Below are 12084 nucleotides of genomic sequence, written 5' to 3' on the forward strand. Positions count from 1 at the left end.
GTTCATCAGTTGAATTAAATCCACCGTCCTTAGGTTCTCATTGTGGTTCTACAGACACAGATCAGTCTCATACTGCAGCCAGACGCTTTTCTTAATCAATGTGTTGTGTGTTGATGATCTGTTCGTTGTCCTGTTGTGATAATGAGGAAGAGTGAGATTCACACACATGTATCCTGACTTCAGGCCAGAGGTCACTGCTGCTGTTTCATCCCACAGACAGACAGACAGACAGACAGACTATCTGATCTGTCTCTATTTGAAAAGTCAGCTTTTTTAAAAAACCAACATGGCTCAGTGCAAATTTTTTTCTTAAACCAGAACTTATCGTTTCTCTGGTATCATTTCGGCATCTGATGGTTTGTTATTGCTGTGTTTCGTAGAGAGAAAATAACATCTCAGCTGTTCAGGATTCAAACAAATGCTTCTGTAGTAAATAAAATAAAACATCTGTCATCTAAGGAATGTGTAAAAATAAGACACTTCTTTCTGATTCATCTATAAATCAGGCTTTTACGGAGAAATGTGTAGTACGTCTCACCTTTAGGCGGGTTTCTTTTCCTTTCTTTCTTCTCATAAACATGCTCAAATTTTTAAATAAGTTGCCCTAAAAGCTAAAACAGAGCTGGTTTATGGTACCTGAAAAAATACTAGAATACATTTTAGAATATAAAACTGTAAAACTTTCATTAGCCTCCCAAAACAGGTATAAAATAATGCTTTATTATCAGATTTATAGTAAACAGGATTCAATGCTTCTGTGTGAAAAATGATTTGGTGAAAAAATACATTCAAATCTGCTGACATGTTTTTCCTGTTTCCTCTCTAAAGCCACACTAATCGATATTTGTGTGTCGTAGCGACAAATCCTCAGATAATAATCGACCCGCTGCAGTTTTTCTCAGCTCTGTGGAGTCTTCCACCATTTCCAGTCTAATTTAACCCACAACTGTGCTGTTATATAAAGCGACTGCATTTAATAATTAGGTGGTGAGATGCTGCTTTAGATTATGTGTTCACAGAGCTGCTTCGTGCCGCTAAGTGGCCGAGAAGAGGTCTAATGCAGCCTTAATGCTGTTAATGTGATCGGTCCTACGCTCTCATATGTCCACATAAGATCCACTCTCAGCTGCATCACGTGTTCTCCATCCACAAACTGAGTCACTCCAGAGAATTCACATCCAGCTGCTGAGGAAGACCACTGGATGTGGCTGAAATCCCCAAAGAAAACTACAGAGCATGCCTTGAGTTAAGAGGTTTACTTGTCATCATGTATCTTTATCAGGAGTGACAAACTGAAGCCCAGAGTATGTTTTTGTGACGGCGCTATTCCATCAGATACTAGTTCAACTATTTAAATTCATTTTCCTAAATGTCAGCATGACATATTTGTATATTTATAGAAAATTTATTCAGTAAATCAAATAAGCACACATCAATAAATTATAAATGATTTTCTTTGTAAGCAGCAAGTGTTTGATGCTGGTTGAAGTAAGTCCTCTAGTTGTGTTTTTTCTAGGTGGTTGTCATCTAGCTTCAGTCTGCCATACATTACAAAGAGTTCAGGAAGCACAGTACAGTATTAGCCTATGGTGAATAGAGACATTCTACTTCCTGGTTAATAAGGGATTCCACTTCATTCTCTTATAAATAAATCTTGACTCTCTGCCCACATAAACAGAGGACTAGTCCAGCAGCTCTGTCATCCGTCACATATAGACACAGGAACAGAAAGCAAAGTTCATGACTGAATTTGAGGGATTGACTTGCTCTGTGTAGTATAGATGCTAACTGAAAGCTGTTTCAGCATGACAGTTGGGTAACTGCACACTGATAAGCTTTGTTTCTTACTTTACCTTTAATATTCCTTATTATCGGATGTGCACGGACTCTTATAGAACCACTAGACTGTTGATTAAAGCCCAGGGGCCTCATTTATAAAGTTTGCAGCCCCAGGAGTTTAGACATCGGCAAAACATTCAGAGTTTATTAGAAACATTAACTGTAAAGTAAGAAACAATGTTTAGCCAGTATGCCATCCGTAAAACAGCTTTCCATTAGCCTCTACCACCAGGTGGCGCTATGACTGTGATTGTATATCAACATATAGATGTGATTCAGGCTGGACTCTGATCATACATGTAGAGTTTGAGGCAGATTGAACCATGTCCAGGCTAGTTAGACATCACTTCCTGTTTCATGGTGAGACATCCAAAATGGCCGCATTCCACTGGTCGCCTTTTCCACACTTCTGATCACCAACGCATGGACTACATCCTGGTCAAGTCTGAGCTCTCTGGGGTTACCCTGTTTGAGTTTGTAGCTTTTGAAAATGTCCAAAATCGTCCAATTTTCGACTTACGGTAGATAAAAACCCTGGAGTTTAGCTGTAGACCAAACATTCAGAGTTCATTTATGAATGAATACTGAAAATTCTGTACATGTGTGATAATATTTGATCAAAATACAGCCCTCTATGGTACAAAAAAATGTGTTGTCATGGTTACTGGGCTGCTTCTTTGCATATTTTGGTCGTTACTCTGATTAGAGAGGTCAGGTTCTAAATGTAGTTATCAGAATGCGTCCATGCAGACAGAATGTCAGCACAGCAAATATCCTGCTGGGAGACAATTAAAAAGTTGAACTGACAGGAAAAATATTTAGACGTTAATAAATGGATCAGATTTCATCAGCTCAGGATTCAGCTGTAACTAATGATGTTCCTGCTGCAGGTAAACTCTGTGATAGAAGTACACTGTGGGACTGGCCTTTAGATCTTCATCTTCATTCTGTCTCAGTGTTGGGGATCATTTATAAATACCATGAATAAATAACTTTACCTAAATGTGTGCAGCCTGTCTCTTTGGAGATGCTGATATGGATCCTGCTCTGGAAGCTAAAAGCCTGAAAAAATGGGAAGTTTTGGACCATCACTGGTGCTTAAATGGAGGAAAACTCTGATGTTCAGACTGGTTTTGTACTTGTAGCTCTTTCATTATGGGGACTTCAGTTTCAGGCTTTGGAGCTGTCAGCTATCGTCAGGTCAGACTGTGGTCGGTGGGATTTCTTGGTAGAGCCGCTGTGGCTGACTCAGGGTCAGTTATCTGTAGGACATGAATGAAGCAGCAGCAGCCTCAGTGCAGTGTACAGCGCCATCTACATTAACAATAAATGTCCCAGCACACAGAGAATAAGTGTTAGACTCCACTTACTAATGTAGAAAATGACAGAGAAACACTAGAAAACAAGAAATAAAGGAAGTTAAGCTGTGAGCAGCAGCAGCACACCAACATGAGCTGTAAATGTAAGAGATCCTCCCTCCTGCTGGATGTTTCTGATGTCAGTCTGCAGTTTACCTCACATAACTGTTGATCACATAATTACTTTTGACCTGTGTTCTTCCCTCATAAATCAGCCACCCTGTTTTAATCTCCTTGCAGACGCACTTGGGTCCAGGCCCAGACGCTGGGCACCAGTTGGACAGAGTGCAGTGTCCCTTTTGTGTACACAAACCTCATTCATCCATGAAAGGGCCATCTCAGCGCTCTGCAGGCACTGGCAGAAAGGGAGAAAAAGCCAATTCCTGTTTGCAATGCCAGTGGCTTTACATACACAATTCAGCTGAGGAGGTAGTGCTAAATGTGGACACCAAGCACTGCCAGGAGCCCTGAAGGGAGTCCAGTGGCCTTGCTGGAGGTCCCAGGGTTTCTTGAAGGGGTTCTAGGATTCTTAGAAAACCCATATTTGAGAATTCTCTTAGGGACCTGCAAGGCCCCATTTGACTTTCTAGAGGGACCATGTAGACTTGTCTGGCTCTGACCTCTGTCATGGTCTGGATAGGGTTCAGCCCACTCTGAGACTTCTGCTAAGGATCCACTCTAAAGTGTTTCCAGGTCTCTTTGAGAAAACCACATACTCTGGGGAGGCGATGACCCTGGTCTCAGGGGTTCATGAAGGACACAGAAGAACCCTTGATGGTGGAACTAAATCTTTAAAGGATCTGGTAGTTATGTGTTCCTGCTACAGAGTCTCAGGAGGCCAGGAACTATCTCACAGCAGAGACTTACTGTGACCCTGGTGGACATCTCTGGGGTGTTTGGAGTAAAAAGAAAGACAATAAATTCCCTTGAGTTACTTGAGGACTTTCTCTTTCACAAGGTGGTCCATGAAATCCACATCTCGGGATTCTATGGATTCACCTACAGAAAATGTCTCAAGGCTTCCTGGAAGAATGCCAGAGGACCTTTAAGACCTCCACTCAGGCACTGGAACCCCTTTAGACCCTGGTGAAGATCTCATAATACCTGATGGGGGTTTCAGGTTGTCTATAAGTAACACCGATGACACGGTTCTATAAGGAGAGGAATCCATGCATTCTTTAGAAGTTCTACATTTTACATTCTAGGACATGAGAACCATCACTGTGGTTCTGATGGTATCTATTCTTTCTCTTCTCACTGTCTTTCTTCATTTATCTGATCTTATTATTGTTTAGAGTCTCTGGTGTAGAATGACTCTTCTGGTTATAAACCTCTGAGAACACCTGTTAGCATTCTGTGTGAGTGGTTGGTGGTAGTTTGGGTTTGAGGTCCTTCAGGGAACCAGCAGTAGATCCAACCATACGGTAGTTCAGTTGGAGTTTAGTATTCTTTTGCTCATCTGTAACTCAGAATACCTGAGTGTTATGAAGTGCAGCTCATGTCTTATTTACAATCAGCTGGAGTTTCATTCTCACTGAGAAACCAACACCAATAATAATGTGTGGAAAATGATGACTCAGAGACTTTTATTGCTGCTTTTCACATTCCAGACATGAACAAAGTATATTACTTTTGTGGTGTATGTGAGGAACATAGGGAAGCAGATATATATACAAACTGCATATAAATAATGTATTTAGCTTTCTATTCTCTAAAGCTGAAAGAAAAAAGCCATATTGGCAATAATATACTGCCTTATTGCTGTGATGTGGCCACAAATGTTCAGTTATCCCGGAGCTCCAGACCCTCAGGGGCCCTGAACGCCTCCAGCTCAACCTCTGTTTGTTCTGTTATGTGCTTGATTAATGGAAAATGAGTTTGTGACTGCACACTAGAAGCAGAAATGACCTCTGAATAGGACCTGAATCTAATATAAACTTGAGATCCTTTCTCTTGTAGAAGGGCTCTACATCACCAATCAGATCCAGTGGCGTCATTCTTTAATATTTCCATAAATTTTCTGACTTGGATTTAGTGTTGGCGGAATTCTTCTTGGGAGTGAGGCTGCTGTTCTGTCTTCTATCTGTCTTTAGTTGATGTGGAAGCCGTGGAAGCTTAGAACAGAATCACACATACGAAATGTGAAGATTTAACTTTTGTTCCTGAAAACCGACTTGCTAATTTTCTATTTGTTCAAAACAAACTCTAACCCTGTCCACAAAATCAGTCTGAACGGATGAACCGAGTGTGGACATGGGTGGAAACAAGGCAGGTTGGACTTCACCCAGCAAACACTATGAATATGAAGTAATCGATCTGTGTACAAAACAAAACTAGACTGAATATGAGTAATTATTCTTCAGTAACACGAGCATCTCCACACTTGCCTCGTTCTCTTACATGTGGTCGAAATAAATGTAAAACAAATCCATGCAGTAGCTTTAATAAGCCATGCTGTATCCGCATCGTTTATGTAATAAAATGCACAGAACCAATACCATCTGAAAAACAAGAACAAACATGAGTTAAATTTCCTTTTATTCACAATAAAATCTTCTGTAGTGAGGAACAGTGATTTATGAGCTTTCCGGGTTGATTGTGAAACAGAATAAGATTGCCAAAATCCAGTATGTCCCCGTGCGTTTTTTTTTGTGGGCAGGTGATGTCTGGGAAATGCTGCAAAACCACCACAACAATTAGTGCTGAGCAGCAAACACAAAAACAGGACTTCTGGAAGGGATGTCTCTCATTACAGCTGACTGGACTGCTGCCATGTTTGTGTTCACGTCTTTGATTTAACACTGGATGTGCTTATGATATAAAGGAGCACTTGACCAGTAAAACTTTCTGAAAAGCTGATACTTCTACAAACTTTCACTTCTGAAGAAATCCAGCTGTGGCTCTTTTGCAGTTGTTGGTTGGCTGGTAGATGGCTTTGGTCAAAACTGAAACAGACATCAGACCCTCCGGATGTGTTGTAATCAGTGATGCTCTGACTTTTTATCTGTTGTTATCAGAAGCTAGGAATTCCAAACATTTTTGGTTTATAAAAACCACAGAACTAATGATCTGTCTGTTAAATCCTGAACTTTTGATTTCTGCGTCATGAAACATCTGAGAGTCTACCTAGGTTTTAACAGCTGCATCAATGAGACGTTTTAAATTTCCTGACGTTCTGATTCATCTCCGTCACTCTTTTGTTCCTCAAGTGCCACAAATGTGTTCTTATCCCAGTCTGCCAAAGGAAAAGTGATGAGGAAAACACAATTTCTCAGAAACAACAAAATCAGAATAATTTTAGAGGTAGCAACAACATAAATCTTTTTTTTCCCCCATTGGCTTCATGGTTCTGTGTTTAGCAACACTATTGACATGAGGTCAAGACAACATTTTTATGCTTCCGCTCCAAACGTGGGCTGTGTTATTATGTTATTATGTTGTTGGGTTGCTGGGTTGTCGTCTGTACGTTTGGCCACCTGATTCTGATTCTGATTCTAGGAATATCATTTCCAAATTAAGCAAAAATACTCAAGGATGAACCGATTGAATGAACTATGACCTCACCAAACACCTTCTCTGGCTGTAATTCAGTAATTCATACTCTAATTATGACAAATCTTCAAACTAATGTCAACTAGGACAACATTTTACATCCAAAAGGTCAAGATTCTAGACAGACATAGATGTAAACTGCTACCTGACTGGTTGATGAAAGCACATAACCATCAGGAGGTAATTCTATTTCAATTATGAAACATGACTCAGTCTTGGTGTTTTGTTTAATTTGTGCCAGTCTATATTTAACATCTTTGTAGTTAAAGGAACAAACATTAAAACAGTTTGATGGGAGTAAAAAATAGCGAGTACTTCCTTCACCAGCTTTGTTGCAACAAATATTTGCCTCATTTACACATTTGTTATCTAAAAAGCTGCAAACTTTGTAATTCCACTGCATAGGGATAATTTATTAACTAAAATAGACTGTCTTATTAACAGCAAACACCTTTACATGGAACATTTAAAACACTTGTCTAATATTGTGTACATCCTCTTTCTGCTGCCTGGACAGTTATGGCCTGTTAGATATGAGAACTCTGGAGATGTTTCTGACCTCTGGAGGTGTTTCTGACCTCTAGAAGTGTCCTGTGGGGTTTGGCATGCAGATGTTATCAGTGGATCCTTTGGGTGCTGTGAGTTCTGGTGAGGTGTCCTTACACCGAAGCTTTTGACACAGTAAAACATCGAGCTAAAGGACATAAACATAGATGGAAAGGATTTACAAATGATAAAAAAAACTCTCTTGGCAACAAAATGCAGCTGTGAGATTAAACAATGAAATCGGTGAAGAACAACCAATAAAACGAATCTCAGACAGGGATGTGTCACCTGACCTGTTCTCCTCTACAGTGAAAGGAAAATACAAGGCTTACCGGGAGGATCTATGGGAGGTTAGAACATAAATATCAAACGTTATGCAGATGACACTGTGCTGATAGAGAACAGGGAAACTTGGTCTGTCTTTCAACAAAAACAAAACAGAAGTAATGGTAACATCCCAGCTTGTAACAGAATTAGACCAAGAAACACTGAAGCAGGTTCATCATTTCAGATACCTCGGTTCATGGATGACATCAGATGGAAGATGTGAAACAGACATCAGATGTAGAGCAGAAATGGCAAGAACAGCATTTATGAAAATGAAAAATGCAGTCAAATAAGAAAATAGCAATTAGCATCCATATTAGGACTCTCAGCTGCTACATCCTACCTGTTCTGATGTACGGATGTGAATCTTGGAACATAAATAATAAAATGTCAAAATCACTGCAGCAGAGACATGGTTTTACAGACGCTACATGTATCTGATATGGAAAGAATAAGCAATGAAGATGTTTTAAAATTACTAAACACAAATTACACACTGCTGAACAAAATTAGGAAATGGCAAGCAACATTTTTTGGAAACATCTTAAAGAAAGACACCCTGAAATATATTATCATTACTGGAAAAATTAACATTAAAGGAGGATGAGGCAGACAGAGAATGAAGATGATAGGACTGACATCATGGCTACACATAGAACAACAACAGTCACAATTAAGAAAGAAAAAGATTAGATGAAGAGAAGTGATCACCTACACTGAACGGCAGGGCACTGGATTGATTGATCCTGTAGCTCTTCCTGTGGATGAAGCCTTAGATTAGTTGTTAAATTCCTTGAGCAGTTTTCTCAGTGTCACTTTGTGCTGCTGGAGGAGTCTGACTCCATCCAGATAGCACTGGGTCTGCACACATAGCTTCTAATTGGTCATAATTCTAATTAGCCCAGTAACACCGCTGCCCTTTGCAGACAGAAATAATACCAACATCCATTTTTGATCCAGCAGCAGAAAGTCAACCTCAACCAAACGCCACAAACAACAAACGGTGACTTTGTGTATCCTGGTCAGTATCAAAGAGGCAAACTGAGTAATATGTTGATGTGATTCAGTCTGACGTCTCCCAGCCTCAGAGGCAGTCATCCGGCTGCGATGCCAGGGACTCCTGACTGGAAACACTTAGCAGTGGAGTGAAGGAGATGGATGATGACCACACACTATGATGATGATGTAGCATTCACTCAATCATACTTTCATCTCAGAGCTGCTAGAGAAACAGATCATTCTCGTTGATTTACCTTCACAGGAGCTCCAGATTACTTTACTGACTGTTCATGACAGAACTTGGAGGAAAATCTGATGACTGAGGAGATGGGATCTGGACTTGACAGCTGCTCTGTGATAAACTGATGTCTGCTCTCAGAAGCTGATATGGGTTCAGATTATTAAGGTTACGATGGTAAAGAAGAGCAAGTTCTAAAGATGCATTTGGTGTAATTCTGTGTGTCTGTGATAACTGTTACGTTCTAGCGTGAGTGTAGATAAGGGAGGGTGTCATAACAAACCTGATTCTGATGCTCGTGATGAGATGATTTCAAAGAAATTTAACATTTACACTACCATTCAAAAGTCTGGGGTCACCCAGACAATTCCATGTTTTCATTTTATTCATGTGCTGCACAAGGGTTTTCTAATCATCAATGAGCCTTTCAACACCATTAGCTAACACAATGTAGCATTAGAACACAGGAGTGATGGTTGCTGGAAATGTTCCTCTGTACCCCTATGGAGATATTCCATTAAAAATCAGCTGTTTCCAGCTACAATAGTCATTTACCACATTAACAATGTCTACACTGGATTTATCATTCATTTCATGTAATCTTCAGTAAAAAAAAAAATTTCCTTTAATAACAATGACATTTCTAGGTGACCCCAAGCTTTTGAACAGTAGTGTAATAAAACACAGTAAAAAAATCATAAAATCTATATGATGTAGTAAAAAAAATTGTAGTAAAAATAGAGTAAAAAATGCAGTAAAAATAAAATACAGTAGAAATATAGTAAAAAAAATAGTAAAAATGCAGTACAAATATAGTAAAAATACAGCAAGAATGCAGTAAACAATTTAGTAAAACATACAATGGAAATTATAGTAAAAAAAATATGGTAAAAATATGGTAAAAATACAGTAGCAGTAATCCAGGTAGAAAAGTCATTTACTGCATTAACTATGTCTACACTGGATTTATCATTCTTTTAATGTTGTCTTCATTGAATAAAAACTGATTTTCTTTCAAAAACAAGGACATTTCTAAGTGACCTCAGACTTTTGAACGGTACTTTATGTGAGTTCAGCTCCTGTCACCAAACACGGCATCGGTGAACACGTGTAATCCAGTCAATATGACACAGCTTTATGAAAGGTGTAGTCAGATACATGTAACCTTGATTTTTTTAATACACAGATGATGAGTCACTTCAGCTGGAAAGCACAGTCCGTAAATCAGAGCAGGAGCATAGATAAACTCTGATTTACAACCTGCAGCATAGAATGAAGATGATTTCCCCGGAGCTGGGAGGAAGGAGCAGACCGTACTTTTTCATTCATGTTACATTTTTTCAGTAGAAATACAGGACAAAGAGAAGCATGAGGTAGGTTTACATTTTGTGGAGCTTTCTCGAACATGTGGAGCTGCTATCAGAGTGAAACTTTACTGCCAACCGTGTAGTCTCAGATAGCCACGTCCAGATCCACAGTGCTGGAGGACGACGACCTCGTTATCGTCTAATTTAGGAGGAAAACTTTCTGGTTTCGGTGTATTTCTCTGAACCACTCAGAAACATTAAGCCCAGGATGCAGCAGCAGTGCCCCTGTAAAATAGTGGTGGAAAAGCTTTGATAGAACACTGGCATGCCGGAAGGAGTTCATCACTAAAATGGATCTACATCTTTGCCATTGCCAGCCTGTAAGCTGCTGCTGGAGACTGTCTTGTTGTTTCCTGTGGTGAAGGGAGGGGATTTTTGAAAAAGGTAACGCATACAGACTTATACCCACAGTTTATATCCGGTGAATCAGACCACCAACCATGTGGTTCGGCTCAAATATGAGGCTGAACTGAATCATTTCAGTGACAGTAGATAGTAATGTGGTCTAAAATCACACCGGGGACACAGAGTCTTATATTCAGGTCATACTTTTGCATTAGAGTTCATTCATGGTAGCGTGGTGATGTGGTCTCCTAATGTAGCTGTTGGGTGGATCCAGAACTCACATTCACCCTCTGTTTTCAGAGTTAATCGAGCATCTATGCTGTTGTTTTGGCTTCATTAACAAGAGAAAATGTAGTTTGTAGTTAGCGTGTGAAAATGGATCAGCTTCAGTTCTTCCTGTTGGCTTGAACTAAAGATAAATGAAATAAAATAACTGCTGGTTTTAGTAAAGTACCACTGTAATTATATTACGCTAGTCAGTGCTGCATTACTGCTCCTAAAAGTAGTCATGCCACAGTTACTGCTTTTATTTTGATAAGGTACAGCATCCTGTTAGTTCCAGTCTGATACCCTAAATGTGGTTTTCATCAAATTTTCTGTTAACAGAACAGGAAGATCTAGTATTTCCTCCCTATTAGTGCAGGAATTTGCGCTGATCTGTGGGAATATGTCAAGTTAACAGGCAGTTACACAGAAATATTGTAAAGAGTGATGTATTTCATTCAGTTTAAAGTTTAAATAAAGTATTTATTACTTTTTTTTTAAAAGTAATGCGTAATAAATTGCTTTTTTAAGTGTAAACCTATATGTATCATCATACAATAGTGAAAGTTAATATGGTGTTTTTTGGCCATGTTGAGTTTTCCTGTATTTCTTTGTTTGTGCTCTAAGTGTGTTATAAATCAAACATGGCCAGAAAGGTACAGAAATCAAACACAGAGAGACAAACCCAGACCGTGGTAGAAGAGAGAGAGGGACATTTTGACACCGAGGTAATCTGAAGAGCATTTCTTATTGATCTGAGAAAACAAAAAGAGGTGAAATTCCAACATGAACCAACATCTGTTTGTTCTGAGCTGAACAACTTTTCCCAAAGCAGGAAAATAAGTACTGAGCTTTAGCATCATTTCCAATAAGAAAACAAGAAAAGCCCTCAGAGAGCAGAACTCCTCCAAGGCTGCTCAGTCAGTGAAATTAGTGTTGGATTTGTAGTAGGATCACAATCATAGGCGTCAGTTTAGAGGGGGACGGTGGGGATGTGTCCCCCCCACTTTTTGTCAGGGGTCATTTTGTCTCCAACACATTCAAATTCTTCACATGTAAGCCGTTGTAAACCCAGTTATTTTCAGCGGTATAGAAAATTCCGACGCTCCTGAACGCACCATCCGCACTCGGCCGAGAGTTCCACAGACATGCAGCACACCTTCGTGAGGTAAAAAAAAAAACGTGCAGATGCTAAATTTGCGCCCGTGCCAAGTGGAAGCTCTGACCAGAGGCGTGCAGGGGCAAAATG

General features: G+C 39.6%; 1 protein-coding gene across 1 annotated transcript in view; it reads left to right on the forward strand.

Annotated features, from left to right (window-relative positions):
- LOC110954737 (ovarian cancer G-protein coupled receptor 1) overlaps positions 1–12084 on the forward strand; it is a 35220-nt gene that overhangs the window by 1200 nt on the left and 21936 nt on the right. The gene's annotated exons all lie outside the window — the stretch shown is intronic.

The sequence above is a fragment of the Acanthochromis polyacanthus genome, chromosome 1 (genome assembly GCF_021347895.1).
Source record: "Acanthochromis polyacanthus isolate Apoly-LR-REF ecotype Palm Island chromosome 1, KAUST_Apoly_ChrSc, whole genome shotgun sequence".
Classification (NCBI taxonomy): Eukaryota; Metazoa; Chordata; class Actinopteri; family Pomacentridae; genus Acanthochromis; species Acanthochromis polyacanthus.